This window comes from Manis pentadactyla, chromosome Y, assembly GCF_030020395.1.
Source record: "Manis pentadactyla isolate mManPen7 chromosome Y, mManPen7.hap1, whole genome shotgun sequence".
NCBI lineage: Eukaryota > Metazoa > Chordata > Mammalia > Pholidota > Manidae > Manis > Manis pentadactyla.
In genome coordinates this window covers 3,343,220-3,368,588 of record NC_080039.1, presented here as the reverse complement: position 1 = coordinate 3,368,588, position 25,369 = coordinate 3,343,220, and the positions used below count along the sequence as shown (strand labels likewise).

Below are 25,369 nucleotides of genomic sequence, written 5' to 3'. Positions count from 1 at the left end.
AATTATTTTTTCAAAGATACTTTCTATTCCTTTTTCTCTCTCTTATTCTTCTGGTACCCCTATTATGTGAATATTGTTCCATTTGGATTGGTCACACAGTTCTCTTAATATTCTTTCATTCCTCGAAATCCTAGTATCTCTCTCTGCCTCAGCTTCTCTGTATTCCTGTTGTCTGATTTCTATTCCAATAATGGTCTCTTGCACCTCATCCAGTCTGCTCTTAAAAGTCCTTCCAGAGAGTCTTTTATTTCTGTATTCTTCCTCCTAACTTGTTCCTTTAGCTCTTGCATATTTCTATGCAGGTCCATCAGCATGGTTATGACCTTCATTTTGCATTCTTTTTCAGGAAGATTGGTTATATGTCTCCCCAGGCCCTCCTCTCTCAGGGGTTGTCTGGGTGATTCTGGACTCACCAAATTCTTCTGCCTTTTCATGGCGATAGAGGTAGTCGTAGGCAGGTTGCGCATGTGTTAGCTGGGACAACAAAGTCCCTTCCTGCTTGCTGGCCGCCCTGCCCCTCTCTGCTGCCTGTGTTGGTTCCCCGCACACTGGGAGCAGCCCTCTGGGTAGCCCAGAGCCCTGCAGGGAGAGGAGGCATGCCAAGTGTGCTCTCCTGCGAGAATGGCACCCCTTTGTGCCTCTGTGCCGAGAAGTTGCTCACCACTGGCAGCCCTGGGACTGGCCTGGGCGGCTGCTGTGGGCACGGCTGCTCTCAGGCTGCTCAGCCGCTGTGGTGGGACCATGCCGGAGGGGGAATGAACAGCAGGCTGCTTTTGCCATGAGGGGCTTCGGGGCTGCGTTGCCTCCCAGGGGGCTAGGGTGCCTGGAGTTCCTCAGGATTCCCAGCCTGCTGGGCAAACTGTGCCGTGACATTTCCATCCAGCTGTGAGGCCCCTGTCCCTTTAAGACTTTCAAAAATCACTTGCTTTTCTTTTGTCCCAGGGGAGCCGGCTGCAGGGACCCGCTCGCAGATTTTACTATCCCGTTTCCCTAGTATCCAGCGCACCATGCAATGTGTGTCTGTACTCCCGGTGTGGATTACTAGGCCTGGTTATTGAGCAGTCCTGGGCTTCCACTCCCTTCCTGCTCTGACTCCTCCCCTCCCGCCAGGGAGCTGGGGTTGGGGAAGCGCTTGGGTCCCGCCAGCCGCAGCTTTTATCTTACCCGCTTCCTGAGATGCCAAGTTCTCACAGATGTAGATGTAGCCTGGCTGTTGTACTGTATTCTCTGGCGCCTCTTTTAGGAATAGCTGTATTTGTTGTATTTTCAAAAATACATATGGTTTTGGGAGGAGATTTCCACTGCCCTACTCATGTCGCCATCTTGGCTCCTCCATGTTCTAGGATTTTCAAGCTCATTATATTTGTTTTATTCCCACTCTAGAGTGGATTTGTATATGTTTTCATTTATTGTCTGTAAGTTGCGGTCTTTTTCTGAAACTATACCATCAGTGCTTATGGTACTTGAGACATGAACATATTAATAATTGTTTAAATATAAAGTTAAGTGAAATGCCCTTATACCAAAAGGTAGTTTTCTTACCTGTGAAAAGTTGTGAAAGCTCTGTAGAAGCTTCCTGTTATTACACAAATGAAAGGCAAACAATTTATATAATAACAGAATGTGCCTGCAACTTTTGACCATTATAATCAACCTTCATAAATCCATGATTGTTGCACATCTGCCTTAGCCTCATCACTTACTGTCAAAAAGACTTTACAATTCCAAACAACCTTGCAGTGCCAAAAAAGATGAAGAGGTAACAATGGCCTGCAGTGTGAAGGTCATTTTCACCAATTAGCAGCATAGTTTCCCCTTTGACTTTATCTATGAGCAGTTTTCAAGGCAACCTAACATCCCAGGAGCTGTACCTCAGCACATGCACACACACACATACAAAGGCATCACCCTTAGTGGCACTTGAATGACTGTATGGCAGTGTGACTTTTATTTTAGCATGAAGTGGCCAACCACTTGCACACACATTTAAGAAAGGCTGGGCCATTTTATGTCTTTTCCCACAAAGTTCATTATATTCCCAAAATACTCACTGCCACTGGTTCCCTTCCAACCTAGAAACCCTCTTGGCAGTTCTCTGGTCTTAATCAACCTTTAAAACTAACCTTTGGAAGACAAGGTAAAAAAGAGCCTTTGGATGTTTGTGGGGTGAACTTGAGGTACTTACATGGTGATAGCAAGGAAACAGAAAAGCTTTCAAAGTAAGGACAAGCACGGATAGGCACTTTAAAACATAAGGCCACCAAACTGTCAAACATTTTAGCTGACCAAAATGACATGGAGCTTCCCACAGGGAAAAAATGTTTCTGGATTAAAACATTATCAACATCATTTTCCCCCTCAACAAAACCCAGAAGTGTAACAGTATATGAAAACTAGCTATGAATTGTTAATATTTAGGTTGAATTTCATATCATAGCAAGTTCTCCCCTAGTGATCACATGTTCCTTAGTTGAACACATTAGACACATAATACGATTACATTTAAAACTATGAAATATTGACTGGCTTTTCTAAATATGCACATTTGAGCAATTACTGGAAGGATTGTTTTCGCCAAGTTTTATCTAATAAATGAATTTTCCCAAACTTTATGAGAGGAAACAAAAGGGAAAATTGGTTGGTATGAGAGAAATCTAGATTCTACATCTGGTGTCATATTTTAGCCTCACATATTTGAAACAAACACATGAAGTGAGGGTATAAATGGGACTGATACTTTCATAAACATGCCAGAATTTACACACCCAAATGAACGTTGTTATTTAGAGCAGTTTACCTGAAGCTGTACCCATATTCAAATTCTGGCGTTAGTCAAATCACCATGGACTTCTGCTTTTGGAAGGACTTTCAAAATCCACAATATAACCTCTGAATATCCTCCATGGTAGAAAATCATCATCTTACATGATTAAATTTCTAGAAATGTTCAAAAGTAATTTTAGATCCATATTAGGTAAAAAATTGGGTGATCAAAATGAGTTCTACTTTTTCTGGCTCAAGTGATAATACACAAAAGGCATTTTGATAGGCACCACTATAAAACAGTGAGACATCCAGTCCTTTTTTTCTCAACTTAATATTGAGAAATCAACTTATTTAACTTTACTGGTTACAATTACTATTACCCATTTAAAAGGGTATAATTCAGTGAATTTTCAGTTATATATATCCCTGGGATCACCACAAAAATCACAATACAAAAATTTCCAACACCCCTAAGAGTCCTTGTTCCTCTTTTCAGTCTGGAATCTAGCTAGTATCAAACATGCTTGAAATGTGGGAGCCTTACCAGAGTAAGTTTATAGCCTCCCAAGGAGGAGACATGAGAAAACATGGTATTTAGGAATAGAACCTCCACTGCTTTGGGAAAGACCCTGAGTGAACCCTTGAAACATCTGTGTTTAACAGTAAAACACATTCCCAGTTTCAAAGGCTAATGTTGTAAACAAACCCAGAATTGGCAACCCAAAGCTTATTTGATCCATAAGGAATGACACTGTGTAACTAGACTCCAGCAGGAAGAAAAGCCCAGCTGTCAAATAAAAATGGAAGGGAGAGTTTTGGACTCAGGAATCTTTGGTAGCAGAAGTAGGCTGCTACTCTAGTAGGAGGACGGCAGCAGCTGAATTTTCAGGTCATTTGAAAATCACGTTTGGACGAGGTATTTCCTGTATACGATCTAGTCACATGAAAGTACAGCTTGATCACTCTGTGGTCACACCTTGTAGGATTTCCTTTTACAACATGTATTAAGTGATCAATTTAAATAGCTAAAGCAATGTAGCCTGTAGTCCCAACAAGGAGAGTGGTAACTGTATTTAGTATACTTGATCAAGAGAGGGAGAATTCTCAAGTGTCCGATAGGACCAATGGAACCAATGGCACTTAAAATGAATGCTGTGTCAGTTCATGAGGAAACCTCGAAACCCAAAGGGTTAACACATTAGTTAGTCTGTGGTTTTAATGTTAAAGGCAATCCAATTTGACAAGTCATTCATTTAAAAATTTTTAACTGTTCGAATTACTCTTTTAGGATAGTAAAAGTAAAGCTGTATGTTCTCTTATTTCAACCTAAACACAAAGACTTTTTCAAGGAAATTTTAATTCAGACAAGGATAAACAGACACACCCTTCTCAAGTGAAAGAATTTTGTCCTTCTTATAAGAGTGTGCACCAGCGGCAGTATTCAAGAAAATATCAGTATTTAAACTTTTCACAGGATTGTTTCAAATATTTCTCCACAGGGATGAAATTGAGGATGAAGAGTTTCTTCCTATTTGAAACAAACAATGTAGTTTGGAGGTAACATTTGATAGACGATAAAGAAGAGTAGAAAATCAGTGGTGTTTCATTCACTTTCTTAGCCTAGCTGGAGACCTCAATCACAAATCACCATACAGAAAATGTTTGCATCAAACTTAAGGCTAAAATTGTATCTCCTGAGCTTAACCATGAACATGGAAAATTTCAAATGTAGTTGTGTAAATCACACTTTGGCTTTGCAGAATACCATTTTGAAAACTAAAACCTCCTTGAGTAACTATAACTTTAAATACTTTCTGTAAAAAGTGCAAATTCAGTGTCATCCTTAAATTTGTTCAAAAATATCTTGTTCAATAAAATGATTTTGTGTATTTTTAGCTTCAGTATAAACAGAAATAGAGCATTTCATTTTTTCCCCTGAAATGTACGGCTGCTCAGATTAAGCTGTTTTGTTCCTTTTCCAATGTAATCATTTATAGCCACCTATTATTAATAAACACTTATAAACAATGCATTTTACACTATCATTGAAACAGCAGAAACACTTAAAGGAGACCTCCCCATTCCAATATATTTGAAAAAATACATGATTGAAAATAAGTATCATTCTAACTTGTGTTTCCCATTAAACCAAGCTGTGACTATTGAACATTTAAGCATTGAATAGCATTTATAAAGAACTTGGAGATGATGATACGACAGGACCAATACAGCTATAAAGCTATAGCTTACAACACGGAGAAAACTTACAGGCCTTCTCCTGGAAATTTCTTAAAAGAGTACCCCAAATATGACACATGTTATACAGAACAGTTTGAATCTGTGGGTGAGAACACATGTAAACTGGATCAAGCGGATCATTATTAAACTAGTATAATCTGGGTACATTTGGGCAATATTTCCTCAAGTATCAGTTGACATTTCCTTTTAAGATTTTGTAGTAATAGACTTTTCAGCAATTAGCTTTCCCCTCGTTAATTTAGACTCCTTACGTTATACTGTCTTATATTTTACTAATCAATATTAACTTTTAGGCCACCAGAGCACTGGTAGGCATACCAGAATAGCTTATTTCCCTTTCAGTCAAATAACTCACTTCCAAGTCCTTGCCTAATTTCTTTTAAGCATGATTGGGTATGCAACATTTATATATTGGTTAGATAATTCAGGACGATTCAAAATTAATATCTGAAAAAGCTCTGTAACCAACATACACAAAGAACTCCTATAACTCAATAATAGAACACAATTTGAATATACTTCAAAAGGGAATATATACAACTAGCAAATAAACAAGTGAAGAAATGCTAAACACAATCAGGGAAATGCAAATTAAAACCATAACAAGATATCACTTATACACACCCACCAGAATGGCTAAAACCAAAAAAAATGACACCACCAAATCTTGACCAGGATGAAAAGTGGAACTGTCATACATTGCTGGTGGGAGTGTAAACTGGCACAACCACTTTAGAAGAATGTTCTGCAGTTCCTTAAAAAACTAAATATACACCTAACTTAAAGACCAAGCAGTTCCATTCCAAGAGGAATGAAAACAAATGCTAATAAAGACTTGTACAAAAAGGTTCAGTTTTATTCATATCTAAAAACTGGAAATGTCCCTGGTGTCCATCAACAGAATGGACAAACAATGGCATAACTTTACAATGAATGCTGTAGAGTAATAAAAGGGAAATACTGACACAACATTGATGGTATTCCAAATACATTATGCTGAAAGAAGCCTTATGCAAATGTACACATAGTCTGATTCATTTACATACACTGTAAAAATAGAAACTAATCTATGATGGGGGATATATCAGAAGAACAGTGGTTGAATAGGGGTGGGGATCAGGGAAGCAGGAATTGGGAAGGAGCATGGGGGAATTTTCTTGAGTTATGGAAATGTTACCTTGATAAGAGCTTGAGTTTCACAGATGTGTCATTTGTCAAAATTCACTGCATCAAACACCTATTCATGCATTGCAGTGCATGGAAACTTTACAACAGCAAAAAAAAACCTTTTAACACTGACTTCTAGTTAACAAGACGCATGCTGAAATATTTAAGGGTGAAGTGTACTTAAGTTTGCAATTTTCTTTGTAATGCATCAAAAATAAGGATTTATAAGGCAGGTATAGTAAATGTTAATTGTAGAATCTAGGTGGTGGATATACAGATGCTCATTGCACAATTATTTCAACTTCCTATTATGTTTAAATTTTTTCAAAATAAAACACTGGAAAATAAGCAGTGAGCAAAGGAAAAGAACTAGGTTAACAAAAGCCAAATCTACATTATGCTTCAAAACAACCAGGAGGAAAACTTTTTGGGTAGCTGAAACTATTTCAGCAGAGCTAAAGGAATGAAAGAAAATTGAAACAAAGTTCAACTGTAGAAGTAAGCAAAACAATTGACTATAAAATGGTGGAGTTCTTTTTGGTAGGGCTATACATGTGATAGAACATTTTATTTCTATTGTGCTAAGAACACTTACCATGAGAGATACCCTCTTAACATATTTTGAAGTGTAATACTGTATTGTTATCTATAGACACAAAGTTGTACAGCAGATCTCTAGAACTTATTCATCTTACATAACTGAAATTTATCAGGATAAAAATTGTCACTTTGATCAGGCTAATATACCAACAAGGAAGCAAAACATTAGTTTTTTTGTTTACTAAAGTATCACTGACATACAATCTTATGTTAGTTGCAAATACACAACACAGTGGTTCGACATTTACCCATGTTATCAAGTCCTCATCCCCTCTAGTGCAGTCGCTATTCATCAACACTGAAAAACATTACAGAATCATTCATTGTATTCTCCATGCTGTACTACTGTTCCTGTGACCAACCTATATTATGATTGTGGACTATAGTGCCCCTTAGTCCCCTTCCTCCAACCACACCCCCATGCTCTCCAACCCCTCCCCTTTGGTAACCATTAGTCCCTTCTTGGTGTCTATTAGCCTACTGGTATTTTTTTTCTTCTGTATTGCTCTGTTGGGAGTTATACTCCACAAGTAAGTGAAATCCTGTGGTATTTGTCTTCCTCTACCTGGCTTATTTAACTGAGCATAATACCCTCTATATTCATCCATGGTGTTGCAGAACACATTAGTTTTTTTTTTAAGTCTAAAACTTTACTACCCCATTACTAGGACAGAAACTTTTCTATAATTCTGTAAACAATGTGAAAAGCCTGTATTACATAGTTTGAAAAAGCCAAAAGGTCTCCAAGAAAAGATCTGCCTGTTGATTAGGTACAAGGACTGACCACTCACTTAACCCCAATAAAACAATATTGTTAATCAGTAATATCTGGCTAAAATAGATCTTAACATTTTTATTGACTGGCCTGAATTCATAAGAATTTATTCAGTTTAACTTTAATATTGTTGAAATCACTCCATTTTCACAAAAGATTTAGCCAGTGGCAAGAGCCACCTACCAGGAAAGAGTTAAAATAAAAAAAAAAACAAAAAGCAGTTCAACAGTAAAAGATTTCTTGGTTTCCAAGCTCTAGTCTGGCAACATTAGGAGAAAAGTGAACTCAGAGTGGTGGCGATTAGAAAACACAATGAAGCAGTAAAACCTAAAATGGTTTGCTCACTTCAATTAGTTTTAATTACAAATAAATGTCATGGATTAAAAAAAATTAATTTTTACCTGTATGTAGTGAATATTCTTGAGAATTACAGAATTTACCAATAGCTGCCTACAGTATAGGGTTGCCTTAACCCCCAGATATATTAACAAGGTACCTACCTATAGACATTTCATGTCACCCTCTCTAAAATCTTATGTTTAATTTTTAGTATTCAAACCAACTGATGATGTAACTGGCCTGTTGCTGGGCTGCTGCTTCCATACCTTTAGACAGTAAGCTATCATTGCGTTACATAGAGAACTTGGCCCAGTGCTCTGGGTGGAGGCAGAGACGCTAGTGCTCGACCTACCACCAGAGAACAAGCCGGGTAATAAACCCTTTCACCCCAGAGAACGTTTTGCTGTCAGTTTCTTTGGTCACACTGAATCCACAGCGAACTTGCCCAGGGATGAAACCCACTGGCAAGACAACAGGTTATCTCCATCTTCCCTACCCCCAAGACAATAAAAGGATCAGGGTATACTCCTTGATTATTTCTCTGAGAAGACTGTAATACATAAACAAGTGTAGACTATACTTGTATGATTTAACTGGTGACTTCAACACAGGTGACAGTAACAATTAAGCTGATCTAGTAAACACCACTGATCCCTGGTTTTTAATTTAACAAGGATTTCATCAAATTGCAATAATTAGTAACAGACCACAGCAACCTACAAGTTTAAAATTAAAAACAAACCAAGTGGAAGCCTAAGACAAGTGTGCCTGTCTTAAAACCAGTTTCCAGGCCCACGTTCTCAAGACAAGACTACAACCATCTAAAACACCCCTTAGAAGCTTATTTAGTGAATCACTGACAGTTGAAGGTACAGGACAGTTCACTTGTTGAGAATAATGTGTATTTCAGAAACATTAGCATACAAAAATGTTAGACAGAGACTGCTCCATGTTTTAAGCTTGACAAAAGTAAATCTTCCCTTAAAACATAAAACAATTTGTACCTGTATAAAACAGGAGATTAGCAGAGAAGCTAAAACACTAATAGACAAATTGTTATGAAGCCAGTACACTCACTGCCTTCCATCTTTCTTTACTAAAGTTGTCACATACTTGTACAACAAGGATTTAAGATCAAGGATGCAAAAACAAAACACAACCAGTTCCGTGTCTTATGAAGCACAAGCCTTAACTAGGTCACTGATTTGGAACTCATTAATATCATTCGTCTCGAGAACAGCACATTGAAGATATGATACCTTTTTTGAAATGGATTCCAGTCCAGTTCTTTCAGCTGTTACAGCAGCTCAAGTACCAAAGTCTCCATATTTTTTGCCTGGGGTGTAACTCAAGGTTGGAAAGGACAAGCATTAATGATCTTAACATAAAGACTTTATAAATGTTAAGACAATATAAATAACTTTTGTGGCAACCAAAGAATACACTTTAAATAGATGTTTGTCAGGTGAGAAACTGCAAAGCATTCATGATCAATTAGTCCTCAGAGAACTGACTCAGAAGAATCTTCTGGTCTTTAGGTAAATGAAAGGGAGAAGGCAGAAAGGCTGATGAAATACATCTCACAAAGTCAGAGACAAGGCAGGCCTGGAGAGATACAAGTCTAAAAACAAAAACAGAAAGATAATAACAACAACTGGAAGTACAGGACAATGAAAAAGTAAGTCTGGATCAAAGTTCCAGAAGGAAGTAAACAGACTTAAATAAATGCAACCTAAAAAGAAACATTCTCAAGGGAAAACAACCAGATATGGTAGTACAAGCATTGCAGTATCTTACGATCAAATAACATTTCAACTGGTCCCATCAATTCTTGCCATAAATTTGTTGTTTTGCAACCAAAGTAGAGTGGAAGAAAATATACTGGAACAATCAAATGTCTGTTACTTTTTGCTGCCAGGAAAAAGTGAAATGAAAATCACACTAATTTTAGCAATTTTAAATGCAAATTTTATTCACTGCTAACTGCAAAGAACACCAATTCAGTAGTGTGCAGTAGAACACTTACATAAATCCAGTATTAAACAGAGCATATGGGATAAATCTAAAGCACAGCACTATGTGCCTTTGATATGGTTATCACAGAACACAACTCAGTTCAGACAATTAAGAAAGAATTCAATACTGCTAGTTACCCAGAAGCAAATGCTCTTGGTTTCATAAAAAAGCAGTTGTTGCACTTTTCATGGTTTAATATGGTATGTAATATCTAAACCAAGGATATAGTTCATGTGATTTATTCTTTTTGTCAGTTGGTACCATCAGTTAATACGAAGTTGACAAGCCTGCTGAAAGGAAAACAGTTGAGTACAATGAAGTATGCTCAGTATGTGGCTAGCTGCACATCTACCTCAATTTCCTTAACCACAACCCAGAGCAATACTCCTTTATTTTAAAGTACTATTTAAACCAGAAGATAAAATAATTTTAGAGACAAATATAACAGTAACCACTCTAACAACCTAACTCAAACACTAACATAAAACAATTTTTAAAAACCAGAACAGCAAGAAAAATGGCAGTGTTAAGAATGCTTCATACTGCTGAATCTTACATATTCTGAGGTACATGATGAGAAGCTAATGGAGGTGAAGCGATATAGCCAACTGGCCCAGGTCTCATAGTACCATGAATATAACAAGAACCACCACATGCTGCACCAACTGGATGCCAAGGGAAACCATAAGGATAATAAGGCACAACAGGAAGGCAGGATTCAAAACCAAGCAAAGATGGCTGCCCAAAAGGATCTGACATCACTGGATATTAGACTTCTCCATGAGGCACAGGTGCAGGGTCAGCATTTGGAAAAGTATCTGAAATAAAGAATGTAAACAGTATGCTTTATATACAAAGATACACAAAGCATCAACATAAATGGATGATCTTACAGGTAAAAATAAATTTATCACTAACTATAGGAAAGATCACAACAATTATGGTGGGAGCACTTTAGATAATCAGCGTTGGTAATTTAAGACAGGTTAACAGAAGATTGTATGAAAATTTCCTAAAAAAAGTGTGTGTTGCATGTATATGTGTCAAATATATTCTACTTAGAGACAACTATCTCTCTGGGATCATGTAAGTACCAAAACAGACTAGATGCTACTTTCTCTAGAGTCCTTCTAGTCAGTTAAATTCTTTTAACAGTCAGTTGCAATTAAGTTATTCAATAGCTTTCAGTGTAACATATATCATCCAAATAACTATTCTGTATTTCTTAAGCAATTAAAAATTCAGGTGTCTAAAGCAGTGACTCTGTGGCATCTTACTTCACTAATGGACAGTGACTGCAATGGGGTATAGGGGAGACTTGATAAAATGGGTGAATGTAGTAACGACATTGTTTTTCACATTAAACCTTCATAAGAGTATATATTAATGATACCAGAATAAAAAAAACTTGGGTGTCTATACCATCCAGCCTATACTTTAAGGTAAAGGTCTAAAGAGCATCCTAAAAGACAAACAATTTAAGTGTCATGTCTTTAATGTCATAAAGATATTAGCGTAATTTTAGTTTTACAGCACTTTAGCTACATAGACACTGTTCTGACCCTGCTATAGTGACTATATAAGTAGTAAACAAAAAGGAGTCCTTCATTACTTGGGATAACATAGATTAGCTCATTCTGTGAAATTAAGACTGCCAAGGTCTCATGGTTTACTACAATTGAAAATTTATAAATGGTACCTGGTACAAAAATACATTAAAGGTTGAAACTTTTTAATTTTTATTACCACAGGCCACATCACACCACCAGACTAGGAATAAGATTCCATAAGGCTAACGTTCCAAAACCATTAGTATGTTTTAAAATAAAAAGGGAAGGAAGGATATTCATATTCCTCACATGACCCTGACACAGTATACTTATGCGTTTAGTATATAAATACAGGGTATCTCTCTCATTTAGTTCTTAGAACAATCCTGGCAAATCAAGTATTTCCCATTTTACAGATAGTTAGGGAGGTTAAGTAACTCAGCCAAGATCGCCACCATCAAGCGAGCAGTGCTGGATGGGGAACAGATTTGGTTAGGTTATTCTACATCCTTTCTTCCACCTCCTGCTGACTCTTTCCAAGGGCAGTCCAAAGATCCTGTTCTCAATCCTTCATATTGCCTCCTTACATTATACTGTGAACTCACAGACAGAGCAACCATCTTTATGGTGTGGTACAACAGTCTGAGGATTCCTTTACATACTTAAAAATTTAGGATCTGAAATAGCTTTTGCTTGTGTGGGTTATAACTATCAATATTTACTGTATTAGGAAATTAACTAAGAAAGTTAAGAATATTTAATTCATGTAAAAATAAGCCCACTACTGGTAATAAAAAATTTTTACAGAAAATGATTTTCCAAAACAAAAATTGAGACAAGTGGCATTGTTTTACACTTGTGCAAATCTCTAATGTATGGCTGAATATAGACAGCTGGATTCTCTTATCTGCTTCTGCATTTAATCGATCATGATAATGTTGTTTTGGTTGGAGTATATGAAGAAAATCTGGCCTCATACAGATTTGTAGTTGGAAGGAAGGGAAGTCTTCAAATAACTAGCCTTTCCAGGTAATTGTAGATAACTTCTGACACTACACCCAAACTAGGTAAGTCGTAGTTTTTTAAAGGTCGGTAGCAATGTGGACTTTTTGTACTCTGTTAGTATTAAAATACAGTTTTATCTTGTACTTTTGAGAGATGTTACAAAATCATGCACAGGTGACATTATACATTGGTAAAAGAGAAAATATTATTTCACTGAGATATACCGATATCCCAAATGTTGACACACTTCATTATACAGTGTAAAAACATGACATTCATTAATAGACCCATCTATCTTTTTACGAGAGTTAAGTACTAGGAAGCTGTCAAACTCATAGTGGAAGGCAAGTTTTCAAAAATTTTAATTTTTATTCAAAAACTGTAATTGTTACCTTGGACCACAAATACTACCAGAAGTTTTATTTGAAATGACAGGCTCACATTGTTCATTTGAGAAAATATCTGCGAGATCCCCAAGTCTGAATAACCATAGTCAGTCCATCATTTTTTCAAGTAAAAATAGTGTTCTATGAAAAAAGCTAGTTCAGATCAGAACTCAACCTCACAAATCCTTTTAAGGTAGTCATCAATATGCAGAGTGCTTATTACTACTTACCATTTTGTTACACAGAATAGGTACAATTATTCAATGATAAACATTTAATAGAAATAAGAGTATCTTTGATGAAACAAAAAATAAAACTGGCATTTTTTTGTATTGTGGGTGTGGGAATGAACAAGATGCTGATCACTAGCACACAGTTTCATTGCTCCTGCCTTAATTTGGGGCTTAGGCACCAGCAGTTTTACCCACCACTGATTTTTGCACCCTCGGTGCAAATACAAGACAGTGAAAGAGACCATTAAAATCTGTGGATGATGATGAATACTTTGGGCCTCATGGATCCCTTAAAAGGGTCTCACAAACCCTAAAGGACATGCATAGCATTCTTTGAGAAACACTGCTCTGGTATATAGACCTAATGAAATACCTGAAGACTATTATTTACAATAAAATCTAATTGTCTTTCTTGCAGGCAATCTTACTATATACTCACCACTTGCTGATGCTTCTGCCTGTGTGCCATCTTGACTCTCCACCTCACTGTACAACTGAGAACTGGTTTGGTCTGCCAGAGAAGGTGTCTCAGTATAGCCTGGATAATTCTGCACATGAAGCTGCCGCTGCTGGTGCATATATGGCACATAGACCAAGGAGTGCCAGTAGTTGTGGTGATAGCACTTAGATAAGAGAGGGAAAACACACATTCTTTACGGTTACCTTTTCTTAAAATAGTATGGTTACTCACTTAAAAAAAAGTTGGGCCATGATTTTTAGGTGGGGTTGCAATGACTTTTTGACCTAAAAGATATGACATTTACTAAATCTATTCTCTATCATAACTTTTAGGATATTTTCCAGCGTCCCAATCTCATAGTTGGACCTATAAAATCTTTTAAGAAAGCATCTTAATTAGAGATACACACAATGACCTGTATACAAACATGTCTTTCATAGCATTATTTATAAAAGCAAAAAAACAATGAACAACACAACTATTTGACAACAGGCAACGGAATGATGAATTCAAATAGAGGCAATATGAAAATGCTGTAATAGAAAAAAAGTGCTCACATTGTTAACTTAAAAATTTATAAAATTATATAGCAGCGCATATTTTGTAAGAAAGTATATAAGCTGTAAGGAAACACAGTGTACAGTGGTTATAATTTGGCTGTTTTAGCATTTCTGAGATTAATGACAATGACTGCTATTACTTTTAATATGAAAAATCATTAAAATGTCTATTCTGCATTTATTTGCATTCCCATGATGTAAAATGCAGAATATTTTAAAATGCCATACCTTATGGAATGAGTTACCTTTCCATATGTGACTATAATAAACTAACATAACTGAAGGGGAAAATAGTTTATTTTTCAGTTCTTGAAACTACATTTAAGAAATGTAGTCTTGAAGAACAAAACACACTCTACTACTCAATTTAAAAATGTGTGACAGTCGGAGAATACAGTTTTCTGGAAATGGTATGTCCAAGGTTTTAGAGAAATCCATGTTTGGGAATATGAACTATTCTGAACATTATCCAGGAGACTGGATCATTCACCAGACATTAAGATGTATTATTCCTTTTCAGGAAAAATGCCATCTTGTTGTATCAGAAGTCAAGTGTATTTCAGGGAGAAAATGATGGCTGAAATGATAAAACAGGTCTTTCCTGAAATCAGAAACACCTGTCAGTGACATAAACATATCTGTCAGTAAATGCCTTCAACAATTCAGGGTAGTGAAATCAGTGTTTGGCAATTACCTATGTATATGAACACTTTAAAATAATAGAGCTCTTTAAATATCTTTGAATTAGTCTGATTACTTTTCCAATGAAATGCATAATTAGTCATAAAAATGTTTTAAGTATGGATAAATAATCCTTTTATTATTTTGAAACAGAACAACATACAGAAGGATTGGCATATATTAAATGTGAAGGCCAATATATGCCAAAGCTAGGGTGCTTAGAGCCCCTACTCACCATAATTTAACAACTATTTTTAAGAGAAACTGAAGCACTATGAGGCTAAAGTAGAAAACTGACCTGTATCACCTTCAGAGATACATTATTAAAGACAGGAATTAAACTTTTAGGCCCCTGTCAGTATTCTTGGCTATTAAAGTTCAAGAGTCTGCTTATCAAAACAGCTTCATTTTTAATACAGACTTTATCAAAGCAATTTAAACATGACTCTTACTTGCAATCCCAGATTGAAATAGTACTGCAGAACTTTCATATCTAAAATTAAAAATTTTGATTTTAGTGATTACAAATCATAAGCATTTAGAACACTTAGAAGCTTTTCTTTGAGTACTAAGGTAGATACCTTATCGACACATTAACATCACCCTCAAGTCTCCCTTAGTAAATGTAAATGACTACTTACCTATCACTATAGAGACCATTTTCTGATCCAAAGTTTAATTTACCAAATACATATTTTATTTCTATTCTTAATATTAGGCAGACATTACAGGAATGCCACGTTGGCTAATATTTAGAAAAAATCCAGTAGAGGTATTTTATTGCTTGCCTCAAGACTAAAATTTTACTTTAATACAAATCTACTACATAAGCAATCATATTGGTCCTCTATTAATGGAGCTCCACACTGTACAAATGAATGCTCTCCCAATGCTAAGATTAGTGATGCCTTTTGAGATAAGTGTATGAAACAATTCATCTTGCTTTTATTCAACACGACCAATTTACAACCCCTAGAACTCCAAAAAGAGGAGGCAATTAAGAAGGTAACTCAAAAGAAGTTATACCCTAAGGTGATAAAATTTTTCCAGACACAGAACTTAAAATATCTCACAAGTGAACAAAAACTAGATGGTATGGTAGGAGGGGAAACAGTCATAGCATTCCCGTTCTCTCTCTATATTTATCTTCACTGACTGACCTGGAATACATATACATTCTCATAAATAAGGTAACGTGTTCCACTAACAAATGAACTCTCAGAAAACAGCTTTCTTAAGTTGGAAACTCTTAAGTAAAAACATACATAACACCACTTTGAAGAATCAGCTTGTATTTTGACTATTTTGTGGGAGTATAGTATAAAGCCTAATGCTCTAGCTAAAAAATATGAAAAGATAATAGCAGGAAATTCACAAATGGCATGAGATTCTACTCCTCAGCATATATATATATACAGTCACACAGAACTTGTATACAAATATCCTCAGCAGAAACAAAATAGAAAATGAACAAGCGGGACTACATCAAACTAAAAAGCTTCTGTATGGCAAAGGACACCATCAGCAGAACAAAAAGGCATCCTACAGTGTGGGAGAATATATTTGTAAATGATTTATTCAACAAGGGGTTAACATAAAAATATATGAAGAGGTAGCATGCCTCAACACCCAAATAATAAATAACCCGATTAAAAAATGGGCCGAGGATCTGAACAGATGCTTCTCCAGAGATGAAATTCAGATGACCAACAGGCACACGAAAAGGTGCCCCACATCGCTAATTATCAGGGAAATGCAACTTAAAACCACAATGAGGTATCACCTCACACCAGTTAGGAAAGGCAACATCCAAAAGACAAGAAACAACAAATGCTGGTGAGGATGAGGGGAAAGGGGAGCCCTCCTACACTGCTGGTGGGAATATAAACTAGTTCAACCATTGTGGAAAGCAATATGGAGGTTCCTCAAAACACTAAAAATAGAAATACCACTGAACCCAGTAATTCCACCCCAGGAACTTACCCAAAGAAAACAAGATCCCTGAATCAAAAAGACATATGCATCCCTATGTTTATCACAGCACTATTTACAATAGCCAAGATATGTAAACAACCTAAGTGTCCATCAGTAGAAGAATGGATAAAGAAGATGTGACATATACACAATGGAGTATCTTTCAGCCATAAGAAGAAAAGGAATCCTACCTTTTGCAACAACATGGATGGAGCAGAAGAGTATTATGCTCAGTGAAATAAGCCAAGCAGAGAAAGACAAGTATCAGATGATTTCCCTCATTTGTGGAATCTAACAACAAAGCAAAACTGAAGGAACAAAACAGCAGCAGACTCACAGACTCTGATAAAGGACTAGGGGTTACCAAATGGGAGGGGTTGTGGAGAGTGGGTGGAGAGGGAGAAGGGAATTAAGGGGCACTATAATTCACAGTCACAGTATAGGTAGGTCATGGGGAAGGCAATACAGCATGGAAAAGACAAGCAATGACTCTATAGCATCTTACTACAACTGATAGACAGTGACTGCAATGGTGGGGGGTGGTGTGGACTTGATAATACAGGTGAATGTTGAAACCACAATGTTGTTCATGTGGAACCTTCATAAGATGGTATATCTATGATTCTTCAAAAAAATATCATGAGCAGTATTATTCACAATAGCAAAAAAGTGGAAACCCAAATGTCAATAAACCAATAGATAAAAATGCAGCATATCCATACAATGGATTATTCAGCCACAGAAAAGAATGAAGAATAGATACATGCTACAATCATGGATGACTTTTGAAAACACTATACTAAGTCAAAAAAGCCAACTTCAAGAGACCCCATATTGTATGATTCTACTTATATGAGATATCCAAAACAGGCAAATCTATGGAGACAGGAAGTAGAATAGTGGCTGCCAGGGACGAGAATGAGGAATGACTAATAATGCGGATAGGGTTTCTTCTTGGGGTGATAAAAACATTCCAGAATTAGTGATAGTTGCACATATTTGTGAATGTGTTAAAGACCACTGAGTTGTAAACTTTAACAGGGAGACTTATATGGTATGTGAATTATAGCTCAAGCTGTTAAAAACAAGTGGCACAGTAAGTACCATAAAAATTCAAAAAAATCATTTTGAAATGCAATGGGGGATTATCATGAAAATGACTGAGTGGATGGAGAGAATTTCAGTGGAATCACCATCTCAGAAGCAGAAAACCAGGTGAATAGAGTTCTTGTAAAGTAGGTGCTAAGGTTCAAGTTTGGGGAAAAAAAAGTAGGAGGAGATAAGGTTCAACTATTTTACACAAAACTAACAAACACCAATCTATGACAAATCAATTCCACTCCTAGGTATTTACCCAAAGGAAATGAAAACATGCTCGCAAAGACTTTTATGAGAATGTTCATGAAAGGTTTATTCGTAAGAGCCCCAAACTGGAAATAGCCCTGATGTCCATTAATAGAATGGACAACCTGTGGAATATCCATACAATTAAATTATACTGGGAAGCAATGGACAACCATTGGTACATATGCAGCAACATGGAAAAACCTCAGAAGCATAATGCTGAGTTTAAGAAGCCTTCCACAAAGGGCACATACTGTATGATTATATTTACATGAAGTTCTAAAACAGATAAAACTGGCAGAAAAAAGAGAACAGTGATTGCCTCTTAAAGGAAGTGGAGCTAGGGGTGGGGAATGACTAGAAAGGGGCACAAGGGAACTTTGTGGGATAATGGTAGTATTTTCTATCTTGACCAGGATTTAGGTTACAGAGGTACAAGTATCTATTTGTCAAAACTCAGCAAGTGTACATTTAAGATTTGTGCATTTCATTATATGTAAACTTTACATCAGAAGAAAATATAAGTATCAAACTCTAGTTAAAGATATGTATGCTGAAGTTTTTATGCAATAGATCGTTGAAGTCTACAATTTACTTTGAAATGCACCAAAAATAAGATGGATTGAAGGGAAAGATGGATACATGAAGTACAGTTAAATGTTAATGATAAAATCCAGGTAGTGGATATATCAATATTTATTTTAAAATTCAACTTTCATGTATGTTTGAACATTTTCATAAAATGCTGGAATATGTATAATTAGCATTATGTGCCAACTGAGTAGATTCTGGGCAGGGGTACGTAAGTGAAGGGAAGGAGTAAGGGTTTAGATGCTGGGTAAATTAGGTAGAAATGACACATTATTAACAAAACAGGAAACCAAGAAGAGTCCATGTTTTACATGGCCTGGAGAGAAGAAAAAGGGAGATAACAATGAATTTCATTATAGACAGACTGAGTTTGAAAGTAAGAAAGCCAAATGTAGCAAGTGGCTAGACACAAGTACCTGAAAATTCAGAGGCCAGGGCTAGACAGATTTAGGAACCATCTATATAAAGGTGATAATGAAGCTTTAAGGTAAAGAAAAAGGAAAGAATGGAGGTGAAGATGATCTTGGTAACTACCATATGGGCTAGGAAGAAAAAAAAACAGAACAGAGAAGCAGCTAAAAAATCAAGATAACATTAAAGTAAAGAAAGTATAAATAAGCTACAATTTTCAACTACAAATCTCTTTTGAAAAACACTGCCAAACAGAGGTGTAAAACAAAGAATTTCCTATGGGAAACTGCTCTTTACTTTGATGGAGGAAACAACACATGGCTGAAATCCACGACAAATCAGACCCCCAATTCCTCCAAACAAAAACATTCTCCAAATCTTTGAAATTAGGTTGGAATTACATTTAGGTAGGTAATCCTAAATACCAAAGATTACAACAGTTTCATACACTTATGGTAGGAATTTATGAAATGAACAAAAATTTGTTATCGACTCCTGCTTTTCAAGAAAAACAGTTGAGAAAGTAAAGATATCCAGTTGAGAATGTTCTTCAGGGAGAAACATCTCAGACCTAAATAACCCTCACCCAAGTCTCAAAATCTACTTACCTTGAGGCAGATCATTGCCACTTGGATCACAGGAATAAGGTGGAGGTGGAGGTGGAAGAGGTGGAGGTGGTAAATTTGAAGCCTCTCCCACCTCAAGAGGATAAAGAGAATAGGAAGGATAGGAAGGATAGGAAGGATAGGAAGGATAGGAAGGATAAGAAGGATGAGGAGGAAAAGGAGGAGGAAGAGGAGAAACAGGTGGTGGTGGTAGATAGGCAGCAGGAATAGGAGCAGAGAGGTATGGACAGGATGGTGAGGTGATCACTAAAAAAGAAACAAAAAGTAGCAATGCACAACCTTAATACCTTACAAGCAATAGCTCATTGTCTACTCCTCCTCCACCCCCAATATGTCGAACAACTCTAATTCTTATGTTTTGACTTAAAATAAAAAACTTGGAAGGTAAGTTGCCCATATTCTCTTAGACAAGCCAGTCAAAAACTAGGATTTATTACAGGTTACTTTTAGTTTTGTAAATTACTTGAAATTAAGACGAAAAAAAACTGAAAGTGAAGAACTTTGACTACCAAAGACTTTAAACATTAGCTAACAAGTACATAAATAAAATACCATTAAAGCAAAATTTTTACTTAGCTTAATACAAAATTAAGGATGTTTTCAGACATCTGCCACTATTGGATCATTAAGAAGCTAGTAAGAGAGACTAAATTGCACAGATTACAGATGAAGTAATCCTTGAAGGTTTCTACTTGTAGCATTGGAGTAACATAAGGAACTCTAAATCATGATATTTCCATTTCTAAGCATGTACAGAATCTAAAACAGGCTAGCTGAAATACCTTATTCCTTTAACTTTCTACACCTGTTACTATGTTTTAAAAACAATATTCATATAGGAGTCAGTTTTTGACAATTAAAATATAAATATGTTCAAATATGAATACATTTCTCTATGATGATAAAGGAAACAATGCAGTTCCAACCTAGTAAAAAATATCCCTATATATACATAGTATGCCAGAAAATGTGTTACATTTTTGACAAAAGGTGAGTGATAGAACCTTTCAAGTTTAACTGAATCATTTTAGCTGACTTAGAAAGTCAAGTACTAAATTTTATCATTGTTACCCGCACTTTAATTTTAATCCTGAGAAGTATAGAAAATTTAGTCTTGTTCTTCAATAAAGGTTTAAATTCAGTTTTAGAACACTTAGTTCAACTAACAGTCCACATAAGCTGAATTTGTTATCCTAGTAATTTAATGAGGAATAAGGCCAAGTATTAGAAGTAAACCACACTGTTTTCATTCACTAACATAAATATTAATAACACACTTATCTATACTCTTTATACAGTTACAGGCTAATAGTAATAGGAAATCTGTGTCTTAGGGTAATATAAAACTTGATAAACAGCTCTTTAGGGGTGATGAAACTTCTTTTTTGGTTGTGGTGTTATACAACTCTATGTATTGTGAAAACTTAAACAACTGGGCACCAAAAGACAAATTTTATTGTATCTAAGTTAAACTTTAAAAACGTGCTCAACTGTTTTGGAGTTTTGTTTTGCATATAGAAATATTCACCTGTATAGTTTTAGAAGAGGAATCTAATTTTTAGAACATCTCCAAATGCTTTGAAGACCTCATGGATTTGTTTACTCTTATTCTCTTAAACTAGCACTCAAATCACACCATTTTAAAAAAGCAAATGGAGTAAATTCACTCAGCTGAAGACAGAATGTGGTCATGATCACTAAATAAAAACCAAGTATTAGACATAGATGTAGCTAAGTAAGTTCTCACGGGCCTGAGAGGATCAACGGCACAAGAGATACGGAGGTTAACTTTATCTGAACTCACCGTACTTGTAAGTACATAATGTAATAAACCCCCTAAGAAAAAGCTTTCATAATTTCTAGCTACTCTCTAGAGATACATGAGTATTCTCATTCACAGTTTTAATAGGGCTCTATAGGCTTAAAGGGTATATAATTCAAGAGGTAACTCCAGGACAATGGAACCTTTCTAAAGTATTAGTGGAAACCAATGTAATGTACTAAAAATGCTTATTCTCCCTTGTCTTTGTAGGTGCAGTCTGCTTCAGGACATTTCAGGGGAGAATATGAATATGCATAGTAAGATTCGGCCTCTTACAGATCAGGCCTGGACCTAGGTGTAGTGAGGTGCAAAACTGAAGGGGCCACCAAGTTAACACTCAAAATAACCCATGACAAGTAAGATATAAAAATTCTAAATTAAGACAGGATCCAAGCCTGCACCTGCATGACCCCCAACAATGAATGTCTCATTCAACTCACCCTAAGCCTGGCATACAGATTTTATATTTAAAGTTTCAATACTTTATCATGGATATTTTCTGCTTTAACCTTTATTTTTTAAATAGTGCATTAAAGTACTATCTTGATTATTGTGGGTTTTTGGCACTTCCTTAAATCTTGCATCCAAGGCAAATGAGTCCCTAGTCGCAGCTCTGACAAGCACCTTCGAAGTTACCAAAACTCAGTTGACAGGATTTAATGCTTATGAGGAGACTCATGTTAAAGGCAATCATAGCATCTAGTAGGTAAGAAGTGGCTTAAAACAGGATGAAATGGTGTGCCAGAGAAACACATGAGTAACATAATGCGAAATATGATTTGTTTCATCTAGAGGACTGACGGGAATGATAAAGAATAACTAAAAAGCAGCCATGAACTAGTAGACTTACAGCTGAGGTTCCTAAGTGACTCAAAAAACAAAAAGTAAAATAAATGAAGGCAGTATACATTTTTAGAAATATCTACATAGAACACAATTTGGCATTTAAAGAGTAAGCGTTCGATGACTGTAAGTGAGGTATTACAATGTTTAATTCAGCTGTTACTTCATTTTTTTAAGCTCATGCATCTGCTAGAAACAGAGTGGCATTTCCTTACAATTAGCACAAAGTAGTAAAACAGGGTCTACATTAACATTTGCAGTGAAAATTTTCTATGGTAATTAACATATACTGCATGGTTTTGTTCTAGGCACTGTGCTAAACAGTTAATTTTTAAGTTCTACATCAAAGAAAACACATCAAATGAATTATTTTAAAGTGGACACTATGAAGGTCAAGTAAAACTTTGCCAGCCATTCAAGAAAAATTCCATGTGTCCCATCCCAATCATAACCCTCCCTTTCCCACCATCATTAACTGTTATCCTTTCATAATATCATTTCCTTATGGTCTTAAGGGTTTTGTTACCCAAATATGTGTCCCTAGATAGTTTTCTTAAGTTTATGTCTTGAATCTCTTTTAAGTCTGTTGGTCCTTTCTCCACTTCTGTCATTTCCTTTCATTTTTTTTTTTGAAGAATCTGGGCCCTTGGACCTGTTAAATTTCCCAGTCTGGATTTTGCTGATCACATACACTTGGTGCATTTCAACATGTTCTTCCACATTTCCTGAAACTGGGCAGTTGGATCCAGGAGGCTGGATCAGACTCAGGATTAATTCCCTTGGCGCTTCTGTAAGTAACATATGACTGCCTCTGCAATCTCAGCAGCTATTTCTGCTTAATACCCATCCATTCAGTAAGGACTGCAAAATGATTATGTTCTGCCCCTTTTATTCACTGATCATATATATATATATATATATATATGCATGTATATTAGTATTCTAACTATACACACACACACACACACACACAAACATTTGCCCTCAACTACTATTTGGTTACACATTGGTTCAGTTCATATAAGGCAAGCAGGATAAATGCTTCTTTCACTTGATTTTGCAGTGTTCAAGAAAATGAACTGGTTTCCTATCATCCTCTTAAGGTAACAAATTTAAAAACATTAAGAAATTTAAAATTTAACACATTTTATGTGTTCTAACCTACTGTAATTATCATTGCTGAGGCTTAAATTATTCCATTTTTGGCCAGTGGGAACCTGTTCAAGACAGGTCCTAAGTCCTTTTGACGTGAGTCTAGTAACTCTTCCTAGCTATCTGCCATGACAAAATGATCCAGGCTAATCTTGAACATTTCTTGCAGCCATTTCTCCACAAAGGCCCCACCTTTTTTTAAAGTGAGAAATAGTATTTCAAGACTACAAATTGAGTGCTAAGGTTATTCATGATTTCTAGGCCTTTTCTGTGGACAAAGCTACGAAAAATACACATATATTTAAAGATAAAATACCTTAAGTTTATATCGATACTTTCAAATTTAGGACCACAGAAGCTTTTACTCAGCCTCTTTATCACATCTGTATTACCTTTCTTCCATATTGAGACTCCTGGTTTGCTAGGACATGAGGGGATAAAATTAGAATATCCCATACTCACTCTTGTTTTAGCCAAGATTCGTTTCAGAACAATCTGAGTGAACTTGATATGATTCATGAAAGCATTAAAAAATGCTTACTACATGGTCTCTCAACTCTCCCATTTTTAAAAATAGCTATGCTGTATCTACAATGTCTAAGTATAAGGCTGTTGCTATTACACAGTAAATTCTCAACCTCTAGCCTGTTTGTATTAATTCTTCCAGTAATTATGTATTTAATACCATCAGATCTTATGCTGATATTTCTAATTGTTTTAGTAGTCTTAAAGTCAAAGCTCATTCTCTAGTACACTGATGTCCATTCAATACAACTTTCTGTGATGGCAGAAATAACACTTCTGGGATGTCCAATATAGTTGCCTCTATCTCTATGTGACTTTGAGCAGTTGACATGTGGCTGGTGACTGAGCAACTGAAAGCTTATTCAACTATAATTAACTGAAATTTAAATAGTCACATGTGGCTAGTGATTACCCTGCTTGATGGCATGGCTTTAGTAGATTCTTCAGGAAGGGCTCATGCAACTAAGATTCTCTCAATTCTTACATCTGCCTTTAGGCTTGATAATCAGTTTAATTAGATATAAAATCTTTGGTTTACATTCTTATTTATTATCTCAAATGTTACTCCATTTTCTTCTGGCAGAGGCTATTAAGTTTGATGAATTGCATTTCATTTTTTTATGTCCCATAGGCTCTTTCATCTAGATTACAAAAGGACTTTTTCTTTAAAGTCCAGACATTTTACTAAAATGTTCTGCTGTTGCTTGCTCTGGGTCAATATTCTCAGATAAGCAGAGTGCTATTTCAGTACACAGTTTTAAAGCTTTTTCAATTTCATAAAAGTTTTCTGAATTAGAGGTGTTACCATTTGTTCTTTCTCCTTACTTTGGTTTTCTTCTTCAGGGAGGACTTCTACAGTGTTTAGTCTCCTCTGCCTATGTTTAATACATCACTTTTGATTTTTTTAATCTTCCTTTTCTTCATTTTAGATTTCCCTTCTTTCTTACATCTTTCTCTTAAAGCATTATCTGTTGTATATTTTTGGTCATGTTTGTTATAGTTTTGCCTTCATTACTGAAATTACTTTCTTCCATTTCTAATGCTTTCCTGAAGTCTGTCACATATGAGTTTTTCTAACTCATTTGCTATTTTTCTACCATTTTACTAATGTCTTTAGCTCATTCTGAAAGTTAATTAAGTAGGCATATTTCTGACATACCTCATGCCTTTAGGGATATTATTTTTTTCCCCTCAAAATATCTTTGTACAGAATTTTATTTTGCACTTTTCTTCCATTCATTTTTAAGTGAAATTATTTTTCATGAACTTTAGAATGAGTACAGG

The 25,369-nt window shown here is 35.8% G+C and overlaps 1 pseudogene; it reads right to left on the bottom strand.

Annotated features, from left to right (window-relative positions):
- Positions 1 to 10,391: 10,391 nt before the first annotated feature.
- LOC130682182 (putative bifunctional UDP-N-acetylglucosamine transferase and deubiquitinase ALG13) overlaps positions 10,392 to 25,369 on the bottom strand; it is a 126,003-nt pseudogene continuing 111,025 nt past the window's right edge.